Consider the following 12,570-nt stretch of genomic DNA (forward strand, 5'->3'; position numbering starts at 1 on the left):
TTTGGTGTTTCTTAAGTTTGTTGGCAAATTATGGTTCAAAAACAATGTTGAAATTGCTGTAACAAAGCATGCAAGCTGGATGCAGGCTTCAAATTTTGAGGTTACACCATCAAGAAGAAGGGGAAGGCCTAACATTTGGAAAGTTTGTGAATGGGTCAAAGCATCTTGGGATGCTGTGAAAACAGAGGCAGAGGTTAAATCATGTATGAAGTGTGGCATTATTAATACACTGGATGGTACAGAGGACAATCTGTTGTATGAGGACTCGAATGCTGATTTAGGAGAGGTTTCAAGTGACTTTTCATTTAGCTATGGTGATGAGTGTTTAGGTTTTGATGAAGAAAATTAAAAGCTCTTCCCCAGATGAATTGTGGGTATAAAGTATTACTTTGCATTTATATTTAAAATACTGTAAATTCATTATAATGAAATGTGTATAAAAAAAGGGGGATGTGCCTTATGCGCCTGCAAATACGGTAATAAAGATATAAAAATATCCATTCACTTAAGAGAAACTTAAATTCATTTCCTGCAAAAATTTTAAAAGATCCTTTTAATATATTTAATGCAGCCTTTTCTTAATTAATAAGAAGTTAATATTGTTAATAACATATTTTATTTATATCGGCAATTCTGTCAATGTATACATGTTTTTCGAATGGCCTTTCATCGAATTTTACAAAATATGACTCGTATTCATAATATAAGTTTACAATGTCTCCTTCAGCCTCATGAAATTAAACAAAATATGCATTATTATTATAAAAAATTATAATGCTATTATATGCATTGAGATGAGCAGTGACTGGCAAGAGTTTTAAAGCTATTTATTAAATTTTAAATTACTTTAAAATTGAAAGAAAGCTCCAAATTTTTAAATAGGTACTAAACATTTTGATGATTGTTTGATTTACTATTTTGAAGCTTTATTATTTATCATTTATACTTTTATTATTTTTGAAACTCGGACGCTTCCAAACATATGAATTTATAATACTTACAATTCAGTAAAAACAAATACAAACTTAAAATTTTAGATTCTAAGCTTTCAAGACAGCTTCTGTACACAAAAGTACTCGCTGTTATACACTCATGTCCATAAATTAAGGATAATGCAAAATCAGGCAAAGGAAAAGTTAGAAGCAAAACAAATTTGACTTATTTGTAAAGCTTATTTATTAAACAAAAGGTAAAGAGCAAAAACAGATGCTATATGTTTGATATTATTAAAAAAATTAGCGATTTTTTTTTCTCCCTGGAGCAAATTACCAAAAAAAAAAAAAAAAAAAAAAAAAAAAAAAAACTTATTTACAAAAAACCAATATTACATGGTTGGTTTGATTGTTAATACATTGTATGTCTCCCAGACGATGCAATACAGTCCGTACAACGCCTAGGCATCTGAGTATCAAATTATCGATCTGATCTTGGGGGATATTACATCACTCAAAAAGCAATGCACTCCGAAGTTCCGGTAGACATGTAGAAGGAGGTTGACGGGCTGCAACTCGTCGGCCAAGCATGTCCCACACGTGTTCTACTGGTTCAAGTCTGGTGAGAATGCTGGCCAGTCTGTACGGGTGATATCCTCCGATTGAAGGCATTCGCTTACGATATTTGCACGGTGAGGACTGGCGTTGTCATCCATAAACAAATTGTGTGCCCATGGCACCCCGAAACAAATGTACATGTTGTTCCAGAATGACGTCCCGATAGATATGGCTTGTCATGATTCCAATTTGAACATGAAGGTCAGTTCTGGAACCCAGAATAATTCCACCCCAAACGAGCACTCCTACACCACCGTAACGGTGTCGTTCAATGATGCTTTCTTGGTGGTAACGAATACCTGGAGCTCTCCATATGAAAGTCCGGCGAGAATCAGACTGCAAGCTAAACCTGGACTCGTCGGAAAACATCACACAAGCCCACTGTTGCGGTGTCCACAGTGCATGCTCTCTACTCCAGGCTAACCGCAAGCGACAGTGAGTTGCAGTAAGTGGAACGCATCTGACAGGTCTACGAACATATAAACCAATCTGCCCTAAGCGTCTGTACACGGTCTGCCTTGAAATTGTCGTACCAGTGGCTGAAGAGAGCTGACGAGGCAGGTCTCAGGCTGTGCTCCACCTGTTTGTTTTGGCAGTAACTGCCAAATACCGGTCCTTATTCGGCGCTGTAACTCTGGGGCGACCTGTGCTGTAACGTCTACTCACATTACCATCATCTCCAGTATCGGAAATTGTGTTTGACATAATCGAAAGTTCCAACTTACTTTTATTAAATTGCTCTAATAGTCTAAAAGAAAATAATAAGCCGTATCCAATTAGAAGATTAAGGAACAACACAATCTGCAACATTAACTGAAATAGATTATTTTAGCTTAGCTTATACCGTCCGTTATACATTAAACGCGCATGCGTAAACGTATTATGCATATGCGTAAACGCATGCGCGGAAAATTTGTAGCTTTGAGGTCCGGATTATAGATCATTCCGGATTATGGATGTCCGGATTAAAGACTTTTGACTGCACTTTCTTCAATACATAACCCGAACAAAGAATCGAAATTGGAATTTATCTTTGTCTCGAACACTTTAAACTTATTCTTCAGCACTTCCAAATCACTTCTTTGGATATTTTTGTCGGCAACGTTTTGTTTTAACTTTGTTTTCAATGTATGTTTTTTCGCTGATATCTCCTTTAGTGACCTTTTAATTACCAAAAGTCAATAAACAAATAAAGAGCTTCAGAAAGAGGGATGGTACTTACTTTTTTGTTTCTACAGAACTTCAATCTGAAAGTATCCTATGTAATTCTTCATTTCACAAAACCGAAAGTAATATCACAGTCTCATAAACTTCATTAGCTGTTCCGGCTCTGACCGCCTAAACAATTAATTAAACAACGTTGAACAATTTAATTAATTGTAACAAATTGCCTCAGGCTCTTTTATAAGTATTAGTTTATGTTTTATAAAAATTTAGCAAATTTTTGATTAAGAAACATATTTTTAAGGCAAGCAGTGTAATTAATAAAACATTTGTATTTTAAGTGTGCAAGACAGTCTGTCTGAAATTGTAGCTTTTAAATACTTTTAGTCCAAAGTAGCATTAGCCCAAACATCTAATGATTGTCTGTAAATGAAAAAAATTGCCCGTTTGGACCTAATTTTTATCCTATAAAATCTGAGATTGTTTTCATTATTTATTTGAGGGGTACTGAACCCAAGGTTTGCATAACTTTTCAACCACAAGGTTTGTGCTTACATTATTTTCTTATTTTTTATAAAAAGTTTTAGAAAAGTATTTAAAATAAATGGATCTTATATCGAGTTAAAGAAAGTGCTTACAGATTGTATTTTTTAAATAAGCTAATTATCTTTAAGATAAATGCTATTATTTTTTTATGATGACAATAATAGGAAAATAAGGGGAATAAAGTCTCCTGAATATTTCTTTTTGCAGAGTTATTTATATTAAAATAAATTTCATAATCCTTAATTTTATTTGCATGAATTTCACATATTTCATAAAAAAACAGATGCATATTTGTATCCTATAAAATAATTTGTTAAAATTCTACAGGATATTTGAGTGGGCTTCCCAGACACTGTTATTTCATAAAATAACAAGCAAATATTTATATTGTATACATCAATGCCTTTAAAGATTACGTTATTTCATGTAATTGTAAGATACCTGTTTAAGTATTTATTCCATGCTAAAAGAAATTATTTGTAAATTAGGTGATATTAATTTCTTTAAAAGTAATTCATGGGTTCAGTGCAAATTGCATTTTATTTTATAGAAGAAATTTTGTTTCACAAACTTTTTGCATACACAAAGCTTTCGGTCGAAGGCTTCTTAGTATTTTTCGGTTTCGGCACGAAAATCGCCTACAGGTCGGCAGATAGTGTGGCTGGATACGAGGTTTTTATTTATGAACCTCGCGCTGTAACATCTTTCTCTATTGATTGCTATTTCCCTACTGCCAGTTGCCGCATTCATTCGAAACCATTTCGTATTTATCAAAATCTGACAAGAATATTCTGCGTGTCGTGATTTGGAAAGCCATCTTTCAATACGAAATAATCCGTAGATACACCTAGAAGATTAAAGGTGCCATTTAGTTGTTGAGTTATCGATGAAATGGTTTCATTTCATGGTTCTTGGACTATAGTTTAAGCCTAATTTTCTATCACGAATGAGGCCCACCAGCGGCCGAGCGGTGGAGTCACCGAACGCTGGTAGTCGGTCCGAGGTTCGAATCCCAGGAACGGGCTGGGCGTTTTCGTGGTTTTCCCCATGTGTAACGTGTATACAAGCCAGTTTCCCTTAGAAAGTGCTCCACAAAGGCACAGGCAGATAGCCCTTGAGGCTTTGTCATAATCACACACAATCATGAATGATGCCTTTTCTTTGTCAAAATTTTATTGCAAATTTTTCATCTCTGGCAATTTCTAAATAGATAGATTCGATGCACTTTTAAAAAGTTTAAAAAGTATACCAGTATTTCAGTGTTAAATTAAAATTTAGAGCTATCTAAATTTATGTGCAGTCATAATTCACTTGCATTTAGAAGTATCTAAATTTATGTGATGTCAATTTATGATTTAAATGGATGTGTGTGCCAAGTTTGGTGCTTTTATGCATGTACTGTCACTGTGGTTTATTATGGTCTCGGTAATAAAATTGTACCTATTTTTGTTTATTATAGGAATGCGAAGCGCCCAAGAAGCGACAAGAAACAGGATGTGAGCAAACAGGCCCTGTGGATGTGGAGGCTGAGAGGTAAGATACCAATTTTTTCTCTTGGCTTCTTTTTTTTGTTATTGTTGCTTCTTTGTCTTTGAGTATGGTAGTAAAGTCATGCTGCGATAATGATGTTAATGTCACACTGCGACTTTTGTATAACTTCACAAAGTGACATAAATTTAATTGCTTTAAAGCAGCGGTTCTCAACCTTTTGACTAACACATACCATCTAAACAAAAATTTAAAAACCTTAGTACAACCAGTATAATTATTGTACATTTTATAATACTTATTCAGTTTCTCAATATAAATAGAAAAAATAAATGTTTTGCCATTTGCACAAGCTATTGGCTATCTGTATTAAATAGGCACACATAAAAAATATTAATTAAGAATTGGTTACCATTTTAATTATCAAAATTTAAGTTATATACTTAAATTTAGTGTAAAATTTGGGCCTGTTTAAGAGAGATCAATTTCTTTGTCTGGCCTTATTTCACTTAGCTTTAAGTGTGATCCACTTTTAATTTTATTCTGTATTTATTTTTCAAATAAAACATGGAAGAAAATCCTTGTTCACACAAATAGGTTGTGCGAAAAGGCAATAAAAATTTAGCTTTATTTGAAATGCCTTTAAATTCTTTTTTTCGGTGTAGCCAAAAGTTGTTATTTATGAAATCTTCAGTGGAAGTGCAATCACAGGAATTTTCTAACAATTGTTCTTTTTTTCTTCATAGAATTTTTGAACTTTGTTTCTTTGCCTACCACCTATTTTTTATCTTGTGTACCACCTGTTGAGAATTGCTGCTTTAAAGATCTGTGTGGGTGTCGCACAGTGTTACATTAGTTTAATCAGTATAATGTCGCAATAGCAGTATTTCAGACATCTCCTCCAGTAAAACTGATAACAGCAGAAAAGCGTTTTATTGATCCAGTAAGAAGTTACTCTTCCAGTTATTAAAATCTTACTGGAATCTTTGGAATTTTTTAATTATTGAATATAGTCATCACAATCATATCAGATTTCCTCAGTGATTATTGTTATATCTCATTGTATTGAAATTATATAACAGATGCGTTTATGATTCATTTACATTTTTATGTAAAACTTTGCTCTCATAAATTGCTATAAAACTATATGCTCATAGTTTTTGTGTATCACTTTTGTGTACTTGCGTGTATTGCTATAAAACACATGCTAATAGTTTTTGTGCAAATAAAACTTACATTTCTTCATTCAAATATTTAGTATAGCCAATAACTACAGTGAGCATAGTTATGTGAATGAAATTAAGCATATAAAACAATTTGTTTTCCAATAAATGTAAGAAAGTTTTAAATAGCAAATTTTCTAGTGTATAAGACGCACTTTTTTTCTTTGAAAATAAGTCGGGAAAAAAAGGAGGTGCATCTTGTATGTCGATACTCAGTTTTTGATTGCATTAATTTCTGGAAATTTCCTCTTTTTTTGGAGTTATGTGATTTTTTTCTTGTTTCCTTGCGATGTGTGGGAATATTACAGTTACGGAGAGCTTAGTAAATGTGCATCTGGCATGAAAACTGCAATTTTTGCGAACGACTTTTAAGTGTGGGAAATTTCAACTGTTTGGTGTTTCTTAAGTTTGTTGGCAAATTATGGTTCAAAAACAATGTTGAAATTGCTGTAACAAAGCATGCAAGCTGGATGCAGGCTTCAAATTTTGAGGTTACACCATCAAGAAGAAGGGGAAGGCCTAACATTTGGAAAGTTTGTGAATGGGTCAAAGCATCTTGGGATGCTGTGAAAACAGAGGCAGAGGTTAAATCATGTATGAAGTGTGGCATTATTAATACACTGAATGGTACAGAGGACAATCTGTTGTATGAGGACTCGAATGCTGATTTAGGAGAGGTTTCAAGTGACTTTTCATTTAGCTATGGTGATGAGTGTTTAGGTTTTGATGAAGAAAATTAAAAGCTCTTCCCCAGATGAATTGTGGGTATAAAGTATTACTTTGTATTTATATTTAAAATACTGTAAATTCATTATAATGAAATGTGTATAAAAAAAGGGGGATGTGCCTTATGCGCCTGCAAATACGGTAATAAAGATATAAAAATATCCATTCACTTAAGAGAAACTTAAATTCATTTCCTGCAAAAATTTTAAAAGATCCTTTTAATATATTTAATGCAGCCTTTTCTTAATTAATAAGAAGTTAATATTGTTAATAACATATTTTATTTATATCGGCAATTCTGTCAATGTATACATGTTTTTCGAATGGCCTTTCATCGAATTTTACAAAATATGACTCGTATTCATAATATAAGTTTACAATGTCTCCTTCAGCCTCATGAAATTAAACAAAATATGCATTATTATTATAAAAAATTATAATGCTATTATATGCATTGAGATGAGCAGTGACTGGCAAGAGTTTTAAAGCTATTTATTAAATTTTAAATTACTTTAAAATTGAAAGAAAGCTCCAAATTTTTAAATAGGTACTAAACATTTTGATGATTGTTTGATTTACTATTTTGAAGCTTTATTATTTATCATTTATACTTTTATTATTTTTGAAACTCGGACGCTTCCAAACATATGAATTTATAATACTTACAATTCAGTAAAAACAAATACAAACTTAAAATTTTAGATTCTAAGCTTTCAAGACAGCTTCTGTACACAAAAGTACTCGCTGTTATACACTCATGTCCATAAATTAAGGATAATGCAAAATCAGGCAAAGGAAAAGTTAGAAGCAAAACAAATTTGACTTATTTGTAAAGCTTATTTATTAAACAAAAGGTAAAGAGCAAAAACAGATGCTATATGTTTGATATTATTAAAAAAATTAGCGATTTTTTTTTCTCCCTGGAGCAAATTACCAAAAAAAAAAAAAAAAAAAAAAAAAAAAAAAAAAAAAAAAACTTATTTACAAAAAACCAATATTACATGGTTGGTTTGATTGTTAATACATTGTATGTCTCCCAGACGATGCAATACAGTCCGTACAACGCCTAGGCATCTGAGTATCAAATTATCGATCTGATCTTGGGGGATATTACATCACTCAAAAAGCAATGCACTCCGAAGTTCCGGTAGACATGTAGAAGGAGGTTGACGGGCTGCAACTCGTCGGCCAAGCATGTCCCACACGTGTTCTACTGGTTCAAGTCTGGTGAGAATGCTGGCCAGTCTGTACGGGTGATATCCTCCGATTGAAGGCATTCGCTTACGATATTTGCACGGTGAGGACTGGCGTTGTCATCCATAAACAAATTGTGTGCCCATGGCACCCCGAAACAAATGTACATGTTGTTCCAGAATGACGTCCCGATAGATATGGCTTGTCATGATTCCAATTTGAACATGAAGGTCAGTTCTGGAACCCAGAATAATTCCACCCCAAACGAGCACTCCTACACCACCGTAACGGTGTCGTTCAATGATGCTTTCTTGGTGGTAACGAATACCTGGAGCTCTCCATATGAAAGTCCGGCGAGAATCAGACTGCAAGCTAAACCTGGACTCGTCGGAAAACATCACACAAGCCCACTGTTGCGGTGTCCACAGTGCATGCTCTCTACTCCAGGCTAACCGCAGGCGACAGTGAGTTGCAGTAAGTGGAACGCATCTGACAGGTCTACGAACATATAAACCAATCTGCCCTAAGCGTCTGTACACGGTCTGCCTTGAAATTGTCGTACCAGTGGCTGAAGAGAGCTGACGAGGCAGGTCTCAGGCTGTGCTCCACCTGTTTGTTTTGGCAGTAACTGCCAAATACCGGTCCTTATTCGGCGCTGTAACTCTGGGGCGACCTGTGCTGTAACGTCTACTCACATTACCATCATCTCCAGTATCGGAAATTGTGTTTGACATAATCGAAAGTTCCAACTTACTTTTATTAAATTGCTCTAATAGTCTAAAAGAAAATAATAAGCCGTATCCAATTAGAAGATTAAGGAACAACACAATCTGCAACATTAACTGAAATAGATTATTTTAGCTTAGCTTATACCGTCCGTTATACATTAAACGCGCATGCGTAAACGTATTATGCATATGCGTAAACGCATGCGCGGAAAATTTGTAGCTTTGAGGTCCGGATTATAGATCATTCCGGATTATGGATGTCCGGATTAAAGACTTTTGACTGCACTTTCTTCAATACATAACCCGAACAAAGAATCGAAATTGGAATTTATCTTTGTCTCGAACACTTTAAACTTATTCTTCAGCACTTCCAAATCACTTCTTTGGATATTTTTGTCGGCAACGTTTTGTTTTAACTTTGTTTTCAATGTATGTTTTTTCGCTGATATCTCCTTTAGTGACCTTTTAATTACCAAAAGTCAATAAACAAATAAAGAGCTTCAGAAAGAGGGATGGTACTTACTTTTTTGTTTCTACAGAACTTCAATCTGAAAGTATCCTATGTAATTCTTCATTTCACAAAACCGAAAGTAATATCACAGTCTCATAAACTTCATTAGCTGTTCCGGCTCTGACCGCCTAAACAATTAATTAAACAACGTTGAACAATTTAATTAATTGTAACAAATTGCCTCAGGCTCTTTTATAAGTATTAGTTTATGTTTTATAAAAATTTAGCAAATTTTTGATTAAGAAACATATTTTTAAGGCAAGCAGTGTAATTAATAAAACATTTGTATTTTAAGTGTGCAAGACAGTCTGTCTGAAATTGTAGCTTTTAAATACTTTTAGTCCAAAGTAGCATTAGCCCAAACATCTAATGATTGTCTGTAAATGAAAAAAATTGCCCGTTTGGACCTAATTTTTATCCTATAAAATCTGAGATTGTTTTCATTATTTATTTGAGGGGTACTGAACCCAAGGTTTGCATAACTTTTCAACCACAAGGTTTGTGCTTACATTATTTTCTTATTTTTTATAAAAAGTTTTAGAAAAGTATTTAAAATAAATGGATCTTATATCGAGTTAAAGAAAGTGCTTACAGATTGTATTTTTTAAATAAGCTAATTATCTTTAAGATAAATGCTATTATTTTTTTATGATGACAATAATAGGAAAATAAGGGGAATAAAGTCTCCTGAATATTTCTTTTTGCAGAGTTATTTATATTAAAATAAATTTCATAATCCTTAATTTTATTTGCATGAATTTCACATATTTCATAAAAAAACAGATGCATATTTGTATCCTATAAAATAATTTGTTAAAATTCTACAGGATATTTGAGTGGGCTTCCCAGACACTGTTATTTCATAAAATAACAAGCAAATATTTATATTGTATACATCAATGCCTTTAAAGATTACGTTATTTCATGTAATTGTAAGATACCTGTTTAAGTATTTATTCCATGCTAAAAGAAATTATTTGTAAATTAGGTGATATTAATTTCTTTAAAAGTAATTCATGGGTTCAGTGCAAATTGCATTTTATTTTATAGAAGAAATTTTGTTTCACAAACTTTTTGCATACACAAAGCTTTCGGTCGAAGGCTTCTTAGTATTTTTCGGTTTCGGCACGAAAATCGCCTACAGGTCGGCAGATAGTGTGGCTGGATACGAGGTTTTTATTTATGAACCTCGCGCTGTAACATCTTTCTCTATTGATTGCTATTTCCCTACTGCCAGTTGCCGCATTCATTCGAAACCATTTCGTATTTATCAAAATCTGACAAGAATATTCTGCGTGTCGTGATTTGGAAAGCCATCTTTCAATACGAAATAATCCGTAGATACACCTAGAAGATTAAAGGTGCCATTTAGTTGTTGAGTTATCGATGAAATGGTTTCATTTCATGGTTCTTGGACTATAGTTTAAGCCTAATTTTCTATCACGAATGAGGCCCACCAGCGGCCGAGCGGTGGAGTCACCGAACGCTGGTAGTCGGTCCGAGGTTCGAATCCCAGGAACGGGCTGGGCGTTTTCGTGGTTTTCCCCATGTGTAACGTGTATACAAGCCAGTTTCCCTTAGAAAGTGCTCCACAAAGGCACAGGCAGATAGCCCTTGAGGCTTTGTCATAATCACACACAATCATGAATGATGCCTTTTCTTTGTCAAAATTTTATTGCAAATTTTTCATCTCTGGCAATTTCTAAATAGATAGATTCGATGCACTTTTAAAAAGTTTAAAAAGTATACCAGTATTTCAGTGTTAAATTAAAATTTAGAGCTATCTAAATTTATGTGCAGTCATAATTCACTTGCATTTAGAAGTATCTAAATTTATGTGATGTCAATTTATGATTTAAATGGATGTGTGTGCCAAGTTTGGTGCTTTTATGCATGTACTGTCACTGTGGTTTATTATGGTCTCGGTAATAAAATTGTACCTATTTTTGTTTATTATAGGAATGCGAAGCGCCCAAGAAGCGACAAGAAACAGGATGTGAGCAAACAGGCCCTGTGGATGTGGAGGCTGAGAGGTAAGATACCAATTTTTTCTCTTGGCTTCTTTTTTTTGTTATTGTTGCTTCTTTGTCTTTGAGTATGGTAGTAAAGTCATGCTGCGATAATGATGTTAATGTCACACTGCGACTTTTGTATAACTTCACAAAGTGACATAAATTTAATTGCTTTAAAGCAGCGGTTCTCAACCTTTTGACTAACACATACCATCTAAACAAAAATTTAAAAACCTTAGTACAACCAGTATGATTATTGTACATTTTATAATACTTATTCAGTTTCTCAATATAAATAGAAAAAATAAATGTTTTGCCATTTGCACAAGCTATTGGCTATCTGTATTAAATAGGCACACATAAAAAATATTAATTAAGAATTGGTTACCATTTTAATTATCAAAATTTAAGTTATATACTTAAATTTAGTGTAAAATTTGGGCCTGTTTAAGAGAGATCAATTTCTTTGTCTGGCCTTATTTCACTTAGCTTTAAGTGTGATCCACTTTTAATTTTATTCTGTATTTATTTTTCAAATAAAACATGGAAGAAAATCCTTGTTCACACAAATAGGTTGTGCGAAAAGGCAATAAAAATTTAGCTTTATTTGAAATGCCTTTAAATTCTTTTTTTCGGTGTAGCCAAAAGTTGTTATTTATGAAATCTTCAGTGGAAGTGCAATCACAGGAATTTTCTAACAATTGTTCTTTTTTTCTTCATAGAATTTTTGAACTTTGTTTCTTTGCCTACCACCTATTTTTTATCTTGTGTACCACCTGTTGAGAATTGCTGCTTTAAAGATCTGTGTGGGTGTCGCACAGTGTTACATTAGTTTAATCAGTATAATGTCGCAATAGCAGTATTTCAGACATCTCCTCCAGTAAAACTGATAACAGCAGAAAAGCGTTTTATTGATCCAGTAAGAAGTTACTCTTCCAGTTATTAAAATCTTACTGGAATCTTTGGAATTTTTTAATTATTGAATATAGTCATCACAATCATATCAGATTTCCTCAGTGATTATTGTTATATCTCATTGTATTGAAATTATATAACAGATGCGTTTATGATTCATTTACATTTTTATGTAAAACTTTGCTCTCATAAATTGCTATAAAACTATATGCTCATAGTTTTTGTGTATCACTTTTGTGTACTTGCGTGTATTGCTATAAAACATATGCTAATAGTTTTTGTGCAAATAAAACTTACATTTCTTCATTCAAATATTTAGTATAGCCAATAACTACAGTGAGCATAGTTATGTGAATGAAATTAAGCATATAAAACAATTTGTTTTCCAATAAATGTAAGAAAGTTTTAAATAGCAAATTTTCTAGTGTATAAGACGCACTTTTTTTCTTTGAAAATAAGTCGGGAAAAAAAGGAGGTGCATCTTGTATGTCGATACTCAGTTTTTGATTGCAT

At 33.1% G+C, this 12,570-nt stretch overlaps 1 protein-coding gene, 1 long non-coding RNA gene and 1 pseudogene across 5 annotated transcripts in view; 2 read left to right on the top strand and 1 right to left on the bottom strand.

Moving 5' to 3' along the window:
• Positions 1-12,570, top strand: part of LOC146997269 (cullin-5-like) — a 572,661-nt pseudogene that overhangs the window by 421,441 nt on the left and 138,650 nt on the right. The gene's annotated exons all lie outside the window — the stretch shown is intronic.
• Positions 1-12,570, bottom strand: part of LOC146997274 (uncharacterized) — a 114,379-nt gene that overhangs the window by 40,434 nt on the left and 61,375 nt on the right. The gene's annotated exons all lie outside the window — the stretch shown is intronic.
• LOC146997275 (uncharacterized) overlaps positions 1-12,570 on the top strand; it is a 69,783-nt gene that overhangs the window by 14,322 nt on the left and 42,891 nt on the right. Inside the window, exon 2 of the long non-coding RNA XR_015040959.1 lies at positions 11,090-11,163. This is a non-coding gene — a long non-coding RNA (uncharacterized LOC146997275). The remainder of the gene's footprint in view (positions 1-11,089; positions 11,164-12,570) is intronic.

This window comes from Stegodyphus dumicola, chromosome 5 (genome assembly GCF_044657685.1).
Source record: "Stegodyphus dumicola isolate Sdum_Otavi_A_Nest chromosome 5, ASM4465768v1".
NCBI lineage: Eukaryota > Metazoa > Arthropoda > Arachnida > Araneae > Eresidae > Stegodyphus > Stegodyphus dumicola.